Genomic DNA, 11763 nt, shown 5'->3' with positions numbered 1-11763 from the left:
ATATTTTTATGTATATCGCCTCATATCTTACTCTTGTTTTGTGAATTTGGGATGTTAAATGATATGAATTATATTAATTTGAAGTGTTTTTACTTGTAGGAATGATTCGGGAGCAAGTGGGAGCAAAACGTGCAAGATTTGAAGCTAAAACGGACAAAATAAAAAATGAGGCCAGTTGGGGCGCCACAGGCAGTGCCTGGCGCCACCTGTGGCGCCAAAAACAGTGTGCTTAAATTCTGGGCGCTAGGGACGGCGCCTGGCGCCGGGCTGGGCGCTAGTTACGAGAATTTTATCCTATTTCGCCCGGGACAAGGTTATTTCGGCCCTAAACCTATCCAACACGTATAAAAGCCATCCTAAAACCTATTTTGAAGGGAGAGACGGATTTTGGAGCAAAAACACACGCTAGAAACATTGAGGAGCAAGAACCACTCGGATTTCTTCATCTTTTTCAGTATTTTCCAATTAATCAAAACTTATGAATTTGTTTGATTACATCATGAGTGGCTAAACACCCATTGTTCTGGGGTTGTGATTTAGCCATGAATATTGTTGTTTGATATTAGCTTGACCATGATTATAATTCATTCAAATATGGTTGTTTCTTCAATTCTGTGTTTAATTGCTTAATTGTCTGGCCAGCAGTTAGGTTCTATTTACTATCTATGCTATGCTTGGGAAAGCCGTGTTTAGATTAGAGAAGAATTGAAGAGAGCATGATCTTAACCCTTAGGGGGAGCGGATTTATGGTTAGGATAGGAATATACCTAATCATCGTGCTTAATTAAATATAGTGACCTTAATGCGTTCTTAATAGATTGATTCCATAGGAATATAGGCGTTAATCTATCGAGAATAGGTGAGTAGTACTTCGGGAGAAGGCTATGTTAAAGCATTTATCGATTAATTAGCAACCATGAGTGAATTATATGAAAGGGAGAGTTAATTAGAACACAATACGATTGGTGAGTCGATCACAACCCTGGAATACTTATCTCTACTGAACACACAAAATCAACTTGTTACTTGATAATTTAATTATTATTTAGGATCGTAGTATCATATAATTATATTATTGGATTTTGTTTTTAGCTGGATTGAATAATGATTTTAGCGAATTAGTGAGTAGTTTATACAAGTCTCTGTGGGTTCGACAATCAACTTATCATTATATTACTTGTACGACCACGTATACTTGTGTGTGCATTTGGGACTAAAGTGAATTAGTGTCGAAGAACTGGAATTAAGTGGTGACTTTTAAAGTTGAGGTTACTAGTCCGACCCTAAGCTTGAACCAAATTAACTTTTTTTCATTTTTTTTGATTAAACAGACTTTCCATTTCATAAAAAAACTATCTTTTACAGAACCAGGCAGATGCAGACTATCCACCTCCAAAAATAAGAAAACAAGATTAAACTTTACTAGTTACACTTCTAACAAAATTGAGCCATCATTCTAGCCTATGGATAATAATTCAAGCCTTTGAATGTTGACTGCCATTTATTTTTTGATCTCCCTTGTATGTGCATGTGTATCGAAAATTCTCTACAGATCGTGTCAACATCGTAATTCTTTTTGTTAATCTGATTGAATTCCTTTCACGCCGAATACAATATATTACCATAGCAAATACTGCGGTGGTGATGGATGCTATACCAGTTTTCCTCTTGGCTAGTGTGCTTACCCATTCTAACTCATTTTGCTAGCTACCTATTCTTCTATGGTGTCGCAGCCATTTAAGCATTCTCATCCATAGTATGCTAGTGCAGGAGTATTCAAAGAATAGATGACCAAATATTTCAATGTTCAGTACACAAAAAACACAATCCAATGGTACTTGAATCCCAAACTTATGCAGCCTATCCACAGTAGATAGCCTCTGATAGAAAGCCAGCCACAGATGAAATTTGAATCTAGGATGAATCAGTGGATGTATATGAATACTCTTCCAGGCAACTTTAGGGAGTTGGGGTAGCAGTTGAGTATATGCCTTCTTTATCTGAAATCTACCTTAGTCTCCATCATTGTCAGCTTGGCATTAAGGTTGGCCTGCATTGTGTTCATCTACATCAATACTCGCTTTGAGTCTATGATCTAACTAACCAACCAAGCAACTGTGTTAGGTGTAGTCATAATGTCTATGTCTCTCTGCTTTATGTAATAACAGTGCGCCCAGTTAATCCAGAGTGCATCCTTTTTTTTGGCCAATGCCCATAATTATTTTAAGATTGCTGCTCTATTCCACAGTCCCATATTGATGATGTTTAGGACACCAACAACCTTTGGTTGGCATACTTTATCCCATGCTATTAATGCTTTCCTAAATGTAGCACTTGTACCAGTCCATAAATAGGTTCTACATGTAGTTTCAATCAGCTTCATAATCCTCTTGGGTAGTAGAAAGATCTGGGCCCAATAAGTCTGCATACCAAAGATCACAGACCTGATTAACTGCACCCTTATTGAATAGGATAGCATTTTAGCTGACCAGCAGTTCACTCTTTCTGTGATCTTCTCCACCAATGGTAGGCATTGTTGTATATTTAACTTTTTGGAAAACAAGGGTACTCCCAGGTATTTGAATGATAGGGAGCCCTCTGCATACCCTAGCAAGATTATCAGTATATCTTTAAGATCCTTGTGAAACCCAACAATATAGATAGAGCTTTTGTCTGCATTTGCCTGTAGACCAGATGCAGCAGAAAACCTTTGAAAGGTTTCCTGAAGTATGGTGAGTGAATTAATCTGCCCTGCAAAAACATAAGTAAGTTATCAGCAAAACAGATATGTGTCACTCCTAGCTTCTTTCATCTTGGGTGGTACTTGAACTCTTGATCATGGGCAGCTGGTTCATCTCCCTTTGGACGTATTCCATTGCAATTACAAAGAGATAGGGTGACATTGGGTCCCCTTGCCTGATCCCTCTCTTAGCCTGGAATGGTTTGGTAAGACCACCATTGAATACCAATGAATAAGAAACTGTGGTTACCCATTCCATAACCCAATTGATAAACTTTTGAGGAAATCCAAGGTCTGCTAACATGCACCTGAGGAAATGCCAATCCAACGAGTCATATGCCTTCCTAATATCCAATTTCAACACACATCTGGGAGATATAACTTTCCTATTATAGCCTTTAAATAGTTCATGGCTAAATAGGATGTTGTCAATAATACTTCTTCCTTCTATGAATGCTGATTGTGATTTCCCTATAATTACCTCTATCACTTTCTTGAGTCTGTTGGTCAGTACCTTAGCAATAATCTTGTACAATGTATTGCAATATGCTTTTGGTCTGTAATCTTTCACCTGCGTTGGTGCTAGAACCTTAGGGATCAATGTAATAGTAGTGCAGTTCCATGATGTCATCATTTTCCTTGTGTGAAAGAAATGCTTCATTGCTCCATAGATGTCCTGTTTCACAGTCTTCCATTGTTTAGTGAAAAATTCATAGGGAACCCATTCACTCTAGGAGCTTTATCGATTGGCATGTCTTTGATGGCTGCATCAACCTCCTCCAATGATTTGTCCTATATTAATTCCTCTTGGTGGTTTAAGGTGAGGCAATTTCTTTTAATAATGCTTGAGTTTGGGCAGGGCATCAATCAATTTGCATCACCCATAAGCTTTGAAAAAAATGTAAGGAATTCTTCTTCCACAACCTTTGGATCACTGATCTTTATTCCCACATCATTATATATAGAAGTGATGGCATTCTTGTTGGCCCTAATCTTCATTTAAGCATAGAAGTACTTTGAGTTGGAGTCCCCATGTGCAATCCAGCTCGCTCTAGATTTCTGTCTCAGTATTTTCTCTTTTATTGTGCTCCACTTTTCCAGCTCACTAGTACTTTGCTTCTCCTGTTCAATTAGCATTTGATCAAAGGGAGTAATGTCAAGTGTTGCTTGTATACATTCTAGGCTTTGTCTAGCTTGGTTTAACTTCTGTGCATAGGCTGCCATAGAATTGTTCAGTCCCTTTGTTTCATCTTTTAGTCTTTTGAGCTTTTGCCATATATTTGTCATTGGATCCCCTCTCCCCTGTATTTTCCATACTCTATTCACAATGGGTGAGAAATCTTGATGTTCTATTGTCATCATGTAAATCTTGAAAGGCTTGGGGTGAGTAGCTATTCTTTTCCATAACTGGATCATGACTGGTGAGTGATCAGATACTCCAGGGGCTTGGTAGTCTGCTTCTGTATGCCCATACACCTGAGTCTAGCTAAAGTTCCCAAAGGCACAATCAATTTTACTGTAAATGCTACCACTTGCCTGTTGTTTATTACACCAGGTGAAGAAGCATCCCTTTGTTCTGAGTGGTGTTAACTGCAAAGAGTTAATAAATTGCTTGAAATTCTGTACTTCACCTAATGTAACTGGTTGTCCTATTCTATCATCAATGCTCAGTACATTATTGAAGTCTCCACTAATAAGCCATGGTGTTTGTATCTGATTGCCTAGCATTTGTAGATCATGCCATAGAACATCCCTTTCCTGGGGTTTATTCCTAGCATAGACCGCTATCAAAAGAATCTGAAAATTTGCTGCTGAATCCTCCACTGAGCAGTATATAAACAGTTCATGGGTTTTGAGGACCTTGACCGTTAGATGGGATCTCCATAACAGCCATATCCTACCATTTACTGTATGGACATTATTACAGCAATAGCCCTAGTCTTTGGCCACTGTGTTCAGGATCTTTTTTGCCTTCCTTTCCTTTACTCTAGTTTCTAGACATCCAATGATATCTATTTTATTCTTTTTCAGAAAGAGCCTCTGCTGCTTTTGTTTATAGGGCTTGTTCAGCCCTATAATATTCCAACTGCATACTATCATGGGGGTTTGAATGCAGGATCATTTCCAGCCTCTTCCATTCTAGAAATGCTTGGCACACATTCCTCTAGGATCATAAATCTATTTGCAGGGATGCCTCCTTCATGTTGAGGCTGCTGTCCTAGTTCAGTATTTTGCCTTTGTTGAATTCTGCTTTCACCGTTCCTCCTGAGTAGTTGCCTTGGAGAATCTGCAGCAACTATTTTTTGTTTGCCATTTCTAGCTTCTTCCTGTGGAGCTCCCACCTTTATTGCATCTTCTTCATTTCTATGCTCTACAGGTTCCTTTGGTTTCCATCCCTGCACTACTTTTTCCTTCCTTACCCTTTTCCTTCTTTTTGGTGCTTAGAATTCTGCCTCTTTAGTGTTCTGCTGGTTATTCCTCTAGCACTCAAATTTATCATGGACAAAGTGATTGTAATCTATGCAAAATTTTGATTTCCAGTCATATGCAATTTGTTGCTGAATAGTTCCCGAGGGAGTGTCAGTATCTACACTCTCCAGTAGTGATTTTGTGATATCAACCTTTACTAGGACTCGAGCATATGAAATTTTGTTGAGATCAGCTGTATATCTATCAGTGTACATAGGGAATTCAATAGCACTAGCCACTTTGCTAAGTGCATCTGCACTCCAGTAAAACCTAGGAAATTCACCCACAGAGGGTGGTAGTGATGCAGTTAGGATCAAAATGGAAGTCTCTTTCCTAGTTTTGTAAGATAAACGGCTTATTGTGGTACGTATATGGGCCTGCTTGTATCAGTAGATCTCTATCCTTAATTGTTGAGAATCGAAACACATAATAACCATCACTTTGATATAGAATTTGTGGCTTTGAAACGAAATCCCAGACATACATAATAAAGTTCTCCATAGATTTTTCATACGGAGTATCTCCTAGTACATACCCAATTAATGCAGTAGCCCAATGGTCTTTAAGCATTTGGACATCTTCCTCGACAATTTGAACTACAATCTTACCATCTCGTGGACTAGGAGGCACATAATCCAGTCGCATTCCCATCTAAGAGCTGCGATTTAGCTTCCTTAGGTCTTTTGCATGTTGCTTCGTCGAGTTTTGTCCTTGAGTTGTTGGTACTTGTTCTTCTAGGGTTGGGGATGGCTGCACAGAAGATCCAACCTCTGAGAATTGTAGTCTCCGAGGTAATTCTGGCACTTGGATCTTACCCTTTTGATTCTCCTCCACCGCAATTTGATTTGCAATGTTCCATTCGATTTCACTGTTACATTCCTTTTCAGATCTTCTTTCACTTTCCTCTCTAATTGGTTGAAATTGAACTGGGAGGAAACTTCCAAAAGTTAAATGAGTGAATGCATGTTGTCCAGTAGTTGCCGGAGTAATGGTTGAGCTCGCCGTTGCAGGCTATTTTCGCCGCCTTGCCATCGTTGGTGCAAGTTAGCCTACCTTGGCTAAACGTGCACCGAGAGAGAAGTCATAACTAAATTCACTTTTGAAATTGAGGTTAGTACGTATATGTGGTTTTAGTAGTTGCGAAATTTATGTATATAGTTGTCTCAACTTTAGAGAAGAATGGTTTGGAATTGTAATACTTAATTATAGTTTAATGCTTCAGTTTAAAATTCATAACTTAAGTTTGTTTGCTTCTTAATTTATTAATGAAATGATTTTAAATTTAAGTTTATTGGTTTGAAATTGTATTGAGTACTTATTCAGTGGTGGTTCTGCTTCACCCGAAGAAATTGAGACTGAACCCGAAGAAATTGAGACTAAGCGAAAACAAATCAATGAATTGACGCAACAATGGAAGAATGCTCAAGAAACAATAAGTATGATGCGGACATTCATGGAAAAACAATAAGTATGAGTAGTAATTTGGAAGAATGATATTTATACATGATTGCTGTTGATACCCAATTTTTCCCAAAATATTTTTCAAAACTATGCTTTGGCATCAATTAATATTTTTCATACAACTTCTGCATTTTTAAAATATTTTAATTAATTTATCCCAGTATTTATTTTATAAAACAATTACTGATTGCATCACAAATAGTTTTATAATAATTTTTGTGGCTTAATACTATCATTTTGCATTTGTACTAAGTTTCAATTATTGCACAAATAGCCACATTTGTATTTTTAGGAAGCAATTGCAATTACTTTGCAATTATAGCCTATGCATGCATTATTACATTATTTTACCAGAAAATAGCCTTTTACATTTTTAAAATATTAAATAATTATTTTAAAATACATCAAGGCATGAAAATCATTTTTACAACCTATTAGTTATTTTTAAAAATTGTTTTATCAATTAAATTGGTATTTAACAAATGGACCACTTATTTTCGGATTTCGCCTAGTTACCTAGCCCAATTTCAACCCTAATTCAATTAAACAAGGCCCAAGGTCTACTCAGCCCAAAACCCTTATCTACCCGATCTAGTTCTTGTTAGATCCTGGCCGTTGATCATTTTGATCAACGGTCCAGATCTCCCCTTACCTAAATTAAACTAAACTATACCCCCCAAACCCTAATCATTTTACCACCCTTCCCCGCCGTCATCTGTTCCTCTCCTCTCTCAAATGCTCTCGACCTAAACCCTAATCTCCAAACGCCGTCACTCACCTACTGCTCTCCTATGGTGGTTCTTCACCACCTCAGGCCTCTAATGGCCTCCTGTTTGCTATGGCGTCTCCATTTTTTGGATCCTTGAAGAGATCCTCAAGGGACCTAGGCGGTCTGTTTACACCTTGGGTTTTCTTGCTGGTTTCAGGCTATTTAGCTTGATCTTGAGTAAGATCTTTCTCATTTTTCGTCTTGGATCCGTGGTTTCCTAAGTCTGTGCATGTCTCTGTTGCTTTTCCAAAAAACCCTAATTTTTTTATCCTTTGATCTTCTCAGATCTGTCCAGATCTGAGATGAATCAAGTCTGTTCAACATGTTTTCACAAAAGTCTTATGGTTTTTAATCGATTCTCCATTTTTCCTAAAAACTAGGGTTTACTGAACTCACTCTTTTAAAGACTTTCCGATCTTTGAGTGTTTAATCGTGGTTCTTAAGTGTTACTGACTGATTCGTGTTAATATTGTTTGGACCCTAGTCGATTTATGCTAAAGCCCTAATTTCTCATATTTTTGCTTCGATTCTGAATCTTTCCGTGTTACTGGCTACATTGTTTGGTCTGTGTTTCGACTTTCATGATTTTCCTTAGTATCTTGTGACTTCTACCCTAGTTCATCTCTACTAGGGTTTCGGAGTCGATCTCTTGGCTCATTTATGTGTGTTTATGAAGTTTTGTTCATCCTACTCATCTATTTGTGAAAAACTGATATTTTTCCCTCTCTTTAAATCAGTATTATTTTGAATTTCGATTTACTGATTTGCTTGGTCAAAATTATGCGCCGATTCTTGATTTATTCCCTTGTTTACGACTCTAATTATTCTTATTACCTTATTGTCTATAATGTTACTGATTCTTCACGATTACTTCCTTAATTAAACTTCTGTTTGTTCACCTCTTTACTTAGGTCTGATTTGATTTTCTTTCCTTAAGTGACTCCTGTCCTTTAGCCGTTGGGTATTTGTCCTTAATTGAAGGAATACTATGCTAATTTCGTGTGTGATTGATTTTGTAATTTCCCTGATTGCTGAATTATGATTTCTTTACCTTATTCTGCCCCCCTCCTAAACTGCTATATATACTCTCCTTTACTCTCAGTTCAAGACACGAACAATAAGTTCAAAAAATTACTCTCACACTCTCAAAAGCTCTCTCTCTATTCTTCTCTCTTACTTGCACTTCTCGCTGACCTAGCCGGATGTAAGCCAAGGCTAGCTATTTGCACTATCTCTGCTCTATACTCTGTATTCTCTCCTTAACTGGTATGTCCTGATTCAATTCAAATCCCGAAACTATGTGTTCCTTTGTTGTTTCAGTCCATTAGTTATGACTTCCAATCCTGTTTATTGCTTACTGTCATGTTGCTCAATGTGTAACCAGCATGCCTAGATCACACTGCCTAACTACTGTCTCACCCAGCATGTTGGAGTTTGTTCTGTTAGAAGCTATGACTAGTTTATTTACCCACAATGATCTGCTTACTGTTTAGCATGCCCAATCCTGTCCTGTGATAATTGCATGCATCTTGTTTGCTCATTAGCATGTCCAAGCTACATTGCTTGTTTACTGTTCCACCCAGCATGTTTAAATTCTGCTTGTTCTATATGTGATCAGTATTTCTAAACTATGAATATTTATGTAGTGCTTGCCTAGTTTGTTCATCCAAGTCTTGCCTACTCTACTTTACTAATGAGATCTTGCTAAGTCATCTAGCCCTTCAAAGTACTCTAGTTGTGTGTTTGGTCATGTCCAAGGTCTATGTGTTCTCAACATGTCTTTGCTGTAATCTTTGTAACTAACTTGTCAATTCTACAAATTTTTGAGAAGTTTGTGCATCTGTTTGCTTATACACTAGGGTGTATTCTATGTATCCTCAACCCCTCTATCCATGTGTGCAATCTGTTTTCCCCAAAGTGTTTCTGAAGCTGTTGTTCTGTGACTTGTATTCTGATTTCAAAAAAAATGTTTCCATGCTTTTCTCAAGCTGTTTTACCACCCAAACTAGTACTGGTTTCAGAAAACCTCTTCACTCCTAAGAGCATTCTTTATACTGTTCACCAAAACCCTTTTTTTTCAAAACTATGCACTCTCACTTACTCTTAAATTAATAAGTCCTACCCCTCTGGGACGTGTACTGCTTAGAGACCCTTGAGATCTCTCTGAACTCTGGCATATCAGGGCTGGCTCTTCCACACTGCACGTAAATCAATCCTTATTTGAGAAAGGTCTGGGTGTGAGCACTGCCCGCGATCCTTGAGGTCCATAGGGAACTCTGACGCACCTAGACATGAAATTGGCTATGAAACTTTGGGCATCTGAGACTACTGAAGGTCTGGCATATCAGGATCTTCTTTGGGCCTACTTCAGGCTCCTTATAGCTTAACTTCTATTCTATTTATGTATTTTTATTCAATCATTGGTCTGTAATAACTAATTGTAAATAGATATTGGGGTGACTAGTGAAAAGGGAGGGTAGATGTATACTGTGGGTAAAGTTGGGCAGATAACATGCCTATAAGGTTCATTTTGGTTCAAATATGTTCTTGTTAGATAACATGCCTATAGGGTTCATTTTGGTTCAAATATGTTTTGTTAGATAATATGGCTATAAGGTTTTGCTTTGGTCAAATAAGTTCTGCCTGCCTTACTCTACATGATTAGACACCATGCCTATAGGGAATAAAATAATTAAGGTTCAGTTTCCATTATGGCATATATACAAATTTATCTCTTTAGAAATCATGCCTATAGGATCTAAAATCAACTTTAATTATAGAAATCATGCCTACAGTATCTAAAAATCAGTTTATTAGAACTCATGCCTATAGGATCTAAAATCAGTTAATTAGAACTCACGCCTGTAGGTTCTGAAACATTTTAATTAATTATCCTACTCGTTTCTGTAATAGTCTTCAACGCTGTGTTAATTAATATCACTAGAAAGCATGCCTATAGGATAAAGGACTTCAAAATATCTTCCCAGAATTGTGACTGCATATACACACTTAGGCAAGCCTTAGGGCGTTAAATAACTGTGAAACCAGTTCTATTTATATGTGAGATTATCCAGGCTTAACAGGCTATAAAACCAGTAGGCAAACTGGTTAGGATCTGCCACTTTCTTTATGCATGTCCTAAATCTGTAGCATTCATCCAGATACCATGTTCTTAGGATTTCTGAACTTCTTTTGAAAATCTGTGTTTTAGACGTGCTGTTTGATTGCCTATATACACGCGGAGGTAAATATGAGACTTCTAACTGCATGTCCTTACTTGCTTGTCCTATATGTTATTTGCCTGTCGCCTAGATTTTTTCCTTTTACGAACTTTAGGCTGTCTAGAACTGTCCAGATTTAGAGGACCCAAATTCCTCCAGGACCATAAGGAAGGGACAGGTAGCAGCACACTTAGAGGAAGTTAATTAAACTCGCTCATAACCACTAAGGGGAGGGTAATGGGTAGTAAAGGGATATAATGACTGCGCACTAATGTCACGTGTAGCCCCTCATTAAGGAGTGATTACCCGGCATTGCATGAGTATGATCCTATAGGCTAATCAACTTAGGACTTCCCTTTTCCAATTCCATATGTGTTTAAATTCTTTAAACTTCCTTTTCTTTACACATGCATGTTGTCCAAACCTCTTTACCTTCATTATTAGAACTTCCTTGATTATATATGCATTTATAATGTGAAAACTACCTTTATTTGCCAATACTTGTTTACTTGTTAAAATGACTAATTCACATAGTTTAAGTTCGGCCGGGACCCACCATTGTGGACCGCGAGGGGTGCCTAACACCTTCCCCTCAAGGTTATTTCGAGCCCTTACCCTAATCTCTGGTAACGCAAACTAGTTACATGAGTTAATTGCTCTAGATGCCCAAACGCACCATAATCTGTTAGGTGGCGACTCTTCAAAATACCCAATTCCCAAAAGGAAACGAGTTGTTCCCCCATGAATGTCGAAACCGGACTTCCCAGCAAGAAGGGAGAAAAAAGGGGATGCGAAAGCATGGCGATTCTGCTAGGGATATTTTAGGCTCTTACCATAACAAACTTATCCTTTTTATGAATTAGTCCAAGCATGCTCTATCCCGTGTACCCTTTCCCCTTATTTGAATTTAACTGCTTTCAAGCATTTATGATTTCTTTATTTTCCTGAAACTGACTTGTCTCTTTGTTTCTTTTTCGTAGCTGTCTTTCAATTATTTAAATACTGCATTTATTCTTTTCTTATGTGCAAATGCTGGACAATATGCTATTTATTGTTGCATAAATCATGCTCAACATCTTATTCCACTCGTGCGTAATCAATCC

This window comes from Nicotiana attenuata, chromosome 1 (genome assembly GCF_001879085.1).
Source record: "Nicotiana attenuata strain UT chromosome 1, NIATTr2, whole genome shotgun sequence".
NCBI classification, from domain to species: domain Eukaryota; kingdom Viridiplantae; phylum Streptophyta; class Magnoliopsida; order Solanales; family Solanaceae; genus Nicotiana; species Nicotiana attenuata.
Note: the sequence above shows the minus strand (reverse complement) of the source record.